This window comes from Canis lupus, chromosome 17 (assembly GCF_011100685.1).
Source record: "Canis lupus familiaris isolate Mischka breed German Shepherd chromosome 17, alternate assembly UU_Cfam_GSD_1.0, whole genome shotgun sequence".
NCBI classification, from domain to species: domain Eukaryota; kingdom Metazoa; phylum Chordata; class Mammalia; order Carnivora; family Canidae; genus Canis; species Canis lupus.
In genome coordinates this window covers 27588516-27594515 of record NC_049238.1, presented here as the reverse complement: position 1 = coordinate 27594515, position 6000 = coordinate 27588516, and the positions used below count along the sequence as shown (strand labels likewise).

General features: G+C 34.4%; 1 long non-coding RNA gene across 1 annotated transcript in view; it reads right to left on the bottom strand.

The window, feature by feature from the left end:
- Nucleotides 1–765: 765 nt before the first annotated feature.
- The window catches only part of LOC102152201, a 219831-nt gene continuing 214596 nt past the window's right edge, over nucleotides 766–6000 (bottom strand). The window contains exon 8 of the long non-coding RNA XR_005372301.1: nucleotides 766–1977. This is a non-coding gene — a long non-coding RNA (uncharacterized LOC102152201). The remainder of the gene's footprint in view (nucleotides 1978–6000) is intronic.

Sequence of the window (6000 nt, the reverse complement as noted above, 5' to 3'; positions counted from 1 at the left end):
TTTAAGGATAGCTTTTATTTGTTTTAGAAGTTGTTTTGGGAGTGGCAGAGGGTATAATAAAAAAAGGAAAGCAAAGGAAAATTTTATACTAATAATTACTACTGGAATAATTAGAACTGATTTGAGAGTATAATAGCAATTATACAGTTTAATGTAGTCATCCAAATTAATGTGTGAACAAATCCTTTTACAAAAAGAAAGGGCATTTAGAAGCCACATACTCCAAGTGCCAACATGGTGATTCTATTATGTTTCTGCCAATTGTCACAATGTTGCAAATGTTTATAATATTTTTTATAATAAAAACATTTCATCTTAATAACAAATTCAAAATCAATCACAGAATCATAGTCTTTATTACTGGCATTTTCTGATTTTAATAAACACTGAAATTTAAAGATCTATTTTGACAGGATTTTCAAGACAGTTAATTTATTTCTCATGCCAGCTTTCTCTAGAAATAAATTCCTTTCTCTTTCCAAAGAACCCATCAGTATTTTTTTTTCATCACGCTAGCTCACTTTTTCTGAATATGTACTTTTAGTTTTCTGCTTGCAGTCATGATATATTTAATAATGAGAGTCATTTCCTAAAACTCTTATTAGATAAGATAAGGGATGCCTGGGTGGCTCAGTGGTTAAGTATCTGCCTTTGGCTCAGGGTGTGGTCCTAGAGTCCCTGGATCAAGTCCCACATCAGGCTCCCTGCAAGGAGCCTGCTTCTTCCTCTGCCTATGTCTCTGCCTCTTTCTAGGTGTGTCTCTCATGAATGAATGAATGAATAAATAAATAAAGCACTTTATATTTAGATCATTATAAACTTTCAAATAAGCTGAAATGTAAAGGCAGACACATTAGCAATCATCTCTTTTTGAACCCTGGGCAAACTGTAGCCACAATAACTCTCAATAACTCAATGAATAAGAATTCATTGGCATTCTTGCTGGGAAAGCTTGAACCAAACCCTGGCACTAGAGAAGAAAGTCTTAGATTGACTTGTATGTCTCTCCATGGATAAGCATGGACTGAATCCACAATTTATATTATATTATCTATATATCATCATTTCCCCATAAATATTCAAAAAAGACAGACACAGAGAAAACTATCCAACCTTATTTATCATCGTACTCATATCTAGGTATTTACATTAGCAGTTACTAATTTTTTTCTGAAACAAAAGATGTGTTGGATTTTTGGAGATGTTGCACAATTTCCTAGAGAAAAGGATTATTTTAAATGAAGATCTAAATTAAAGATTTTCTATTTGTTTGCTTTCTTCCTTCACTTTCCTTCTTTCTTGTGGCTAAATCTCAAGACTCTTGGTGAGCCGAAATCTAAGGTATTGACAAGGAATGTGAAAGTTGACCTCTAAGGTCAAGTTTATACTAACAAAGCACATAATTATTAGCTCGTTCAAATATAAACAAAAGCTTCTGATTCTATCTCTGGGTATTTAGGGCTAGAATAAAATGTTTGTATTGGTGATAGTCAAGAAAATCAAATTAACAGGAAACCTACCTGATTGGATTAATTTTATTTTCTTGATGACATCTTTCCTCTTTCATTTATTTAACCTATTCACTGATGTAGCAAACACTTATTTTGCATTTAAGATATTCTAGGTAACTTGAAAGGTACAGGGAAACATGGCTCTATCCACAGGAGCATATTGTTAGGAATCATTTCACAGAGAAGGGCCTAGTGAAACTAGGTCTTTTTTTTTTTTTTTAAGATTTTATTTATTCATTCATGAGAGACACACAGAGAGAGAGAGAGAGGCAGAGACACAGGCAGAGGGAGAAGCAGGCTCTATGCAGGGAGCTTGACGTGGGACTTGATTCCGGGACCCAAGGATCACGCCCTGGGCTGAAGGCGGTGCTAAGCAGCTGAGCCACCCGATTGCCTGAAACTTGGTCTTGAAGACATAAAATAATTGCAAATCCTCTTCCTAGCCAGTGAGGCTATCTCCTTAATTCTGATGGGAAAAAAAAAAAAATGAACAAACAAAACAGTTAATTCTTCCTGAATACTTATAATACATGCCAACGTGTGGCTTGGTCTCTCTGGGATAAGACACTAATGTTTTGTGGTAAAAATTTATAAGCAACATTTTGAACAAATAACTTTGGTGGAGAGTCTGTGCTTCTGTCAACTTGTGGTGACACCACACTTTTTGATTCATCAGGCATTTGGATTCCACAAAGAAACTATAATTATATGTGTGTTTAACCTCAGGCCCAGAAAATTGTCTTTTATCATTGAAAGGCTTTTAAAAGTTGAAATGTGAAATGAAGAGTTCCAGTTCTCCCAGGAGCTTCCTCTTGTCTGCTTACCTACCTCCCCATTTCTGCTTTACTTTTGGGACAATGGAAAAAAAAGAGTTTAAACCAGGTAAAAATAAAAAGAGATGAAAATGAAGGAGAAAGGGGGTTGGAGGGTACCGGTGTCCAACCCGAGGGCATGGTGTTGTGCAACCAAAGAAATGATTTTCAGAGGTACATGGCTCTCAGCTCTGTCAACGTCCTTCCCCAAGCAGCTTTGTCAAAGTGAGGTGCATGTAGGGACAGGCTCTCTGCACAACATCTGTGCTCTGTGAGTGGGCCCTGCTTACCACTTCCCATTATCTATGCAGTCTGAAGATGGTAGGCATTGACTCTAGATTTTCAGAATCAGAGTTCTGGGCTCCTCTGGCTTACCAATGTGTCCTCGTTGTTTCAGATTTTAGAAACACATTTGTATTCAGTTCTCCTTCAGGGAGAACAAAAGCTGTTGCTGGTGGAGATAAAGCATTGAAGAAGTTGTAGGTAAACTTTAGTCTTCCATCCTTCTGATATATCAGTGGAAATTCACAGTATGGACTTTTAATATAATCTTCTTTCTAAGCAACTGGGAATAGATGTACTTTTCATTTAATTCTTTAGTTTGCCTTAATTTTATATGGCTTTTGTTTCCTTAATCCAAGTATACATAAAAATGTATATTCTTAAAAAAAAAATGAGAAGAAGAAACAAAGTTCACTGATTGAAATGTTTTCAACTTTGGAAATTCCAGATGAGAAACATCTCCTTAGTATGAAGGCTCATGAGCTATTCAGCTGTTTAAGGAGTACAGGAATGAGTGGTATGTATGAAAGAGACAGTCCTTTCCTCTCCTTTTCCTGTGTGTTTCAGGATCCTTTCCTGACATGGAAGTAGATCAAAAAGTAGAAAAGGCATTAAAAATATATAACTCCATGAGATGGAATTACTTATTTCAAGCACATGAAGTACATTTTGAAAGCAAACCTCATTTCATCTCCAGGTGCATGCAAAGGATAAAGAAAAATATTTTCCATAGGATACTGGAGAAAATAAAATAACCTATAATATTACAGAAAATTGTATGTTTAGATATCTAGCCAATAACACCCAAGCTATGATTTTGCAAAATATAGAATAATGCTCATATCACTTGTGCTTTAAAAAAAATACTAATTCCTGGTAATCTGTTCAAATTCTCAGAAAAACAAGAATGGTGGCATGCTACTATTTAATCATCAAACAGTTACCATTAAGATCAAGGCAATAGGTAGGAAATTATCACTTCTCCTCTCTCATTTAATGTACTGAGTTCTTTAATAATTTCAAAAAAATGTGGATGTAATGAACGAGTAATTTCATTTGGATTGTAAGTGCAAGAGTGCTCTCATGTAAAAACATATCACAAGATCTTTTCTCCAAAACCCCCTACTTTACTGTTTTTCAAACTACAGTTTGCAACTCAGTAGTGGATTTAGATATAAATCTAGTGAGGTAGAACACGTTTTTCTTTTTATGAAATAGACAAATTAGAATAGAAAGTAGAAGGGTGCATTACATGTAGAAAGATAAGTTTCCAGGATCTTCTGTTCTGACATTATGTGCCTATGTGTGTGAATTGGACCTTAATGTAAAATACATGTCTCACTGTGAATCTCAAATTGCTTTGAAAGCTATTGCTTTCTACCACATATTAGCCCTTTAGGCAAGTAGCTAATTATGACTTTCATCTTAATATGAGGAAACTGAACCTCTTGAAGAAGAGGTGCATTGTTAAAGATCTTCCAGGCACATGGAAGAACAGAAATTCTGTTTTTATTGTTAAAATAAAGAATAATTGCTCTTTTTTCAACATAGACTTATCAGGTCCATCTCAGTTACACGAATCGAGGAATGTATTTGTGTATGTGTTTCTCTAACTAAAAAGAAACTCAGAATAAACCCTAAGCATTACTACCATAATTAGCTCCTAATTAATATTCTTATTCCTGATATTGATGTAAACCTACATGTCCATTGTTTTTCATTGATGTTATTTTACATTGCTGGCAGTCTAGTGACTCTTCAGAGAATCTCATCGATTATATTCACAAAGTTCTTAGTATCAATTGCTCTACAATTAAGAAACCCTGTGAAGATCATCAAGCCTCACTTTTGACAGTTCAGCTTTGGACCTTTTAGGAACTTAGCAAACCACTGTGATAAGTACGGCTCAAGTTGGTTATTCATATAAAACTCATGTTCCCATTTTGTTCTTGTTGAATGACTTAAACTGTTTTTGTATTCTTGCTTACCCATTCTAAGCTTCTCTTCTCTGAAGCCTTTTTTTCAATCACTTGAGTTTCCAAAAACTTCTAGTAAGCATTCCTTCCATAAAGGCATTGGGATCATCACTATACTGATACAAATAACTAAGACCTATTTTTGTAGAGCTCTTTGTCTAATGGTCAGAATATTCAGTTTCTGACAATGAAAACAAAGATCTGCAAATAAAAGTTCTGTGATCATTTTTTTTTCTATTTTAGAAAGGTCATTGATGACATGTATGCCTTGCAAGAATAGCCAGTATGTGCCCCATCATTCTTTTCTTCCTTTGAATGATAGGACAATCTCCAAAAAGTAGCAACAATTAAAATTGTTGAATCCTTATTAAGAATCTTCCAAACATAATAGAAAATATATTGCAAGAGTAAAATAATACAGAAGACATAACTAGAATAAAATCAAGGACACTTTTCTAGGAAACATATATATCATTATTAATTTGTAGGAACATTGTGCCTCCATGATAGATCCACAGTGGATGGATGACAAAAAGATTCATGTTATTTTATTATCACTTAATCTTTGGAAAACTGAAAGCCATTTATTTATTTAAGATCATCCCATGGCTTCATCCTCTCCTTCCACATGTGCAGTCTCCTAAAACCAAGAAAGAACTGAGCTGGTTGCTAAGTAACAACTAAGGTATTATGAATGGGTGCAGAGATGCAGCTCTTGAATCAAGTATTAATCAACAGGTTTTAAAAACAAAGAAGTATGATAGTAAAATCACCCATTAAGTCATATGTTTGAGGAAAGGGTCAAAGCTAAATTCTAGTTTAGATAGGGATGATTTTGTAGAAGAAGGATTTTTTTCCTTAAAATATTAGGTTTTTAAAAAAATAAATTCAACTTAATGAACCATTAGGGAAACACTAATGTTTTGTAAATGACTTGTAAACAGAAAGCATTTGAAGTAGATTTTTAATCCAGCCAAAAAGTCATAAGAAGAACAAAGAAAAAAATTCAATGAAGAATTAAATTGAAAATTGTGTGTGAAAGTTAAAGAAATTGGGAATGCATATTACAATTTTTTTGGTATCTCCAAGGGAGCATATTCTTGATTTTTGAGACTTGGAAGATTCCAGATAGCTTATCTGAATAAACTATAAACTTATCCATCAAACTCATATTCAAAATTATGGGCAGATTGGACCTACTTTCCCATTTTAACGCTTGCGCCTCATACATTCTAGGTTTATAGGATTAAAATTAAAAATGCCCCAAATGGAAACACATGATTTGGTTGCCATCTGATGTATCAGTGGCATCAGGATAGAGCAGGAAAAGACTGAGAAGTTGGTTGGAACCCTCAGTCGAGGGTGCCTATGACTGACTCCAGAGAAATTGCTATGGCGATAGGAAAAGGAAAGAATGGG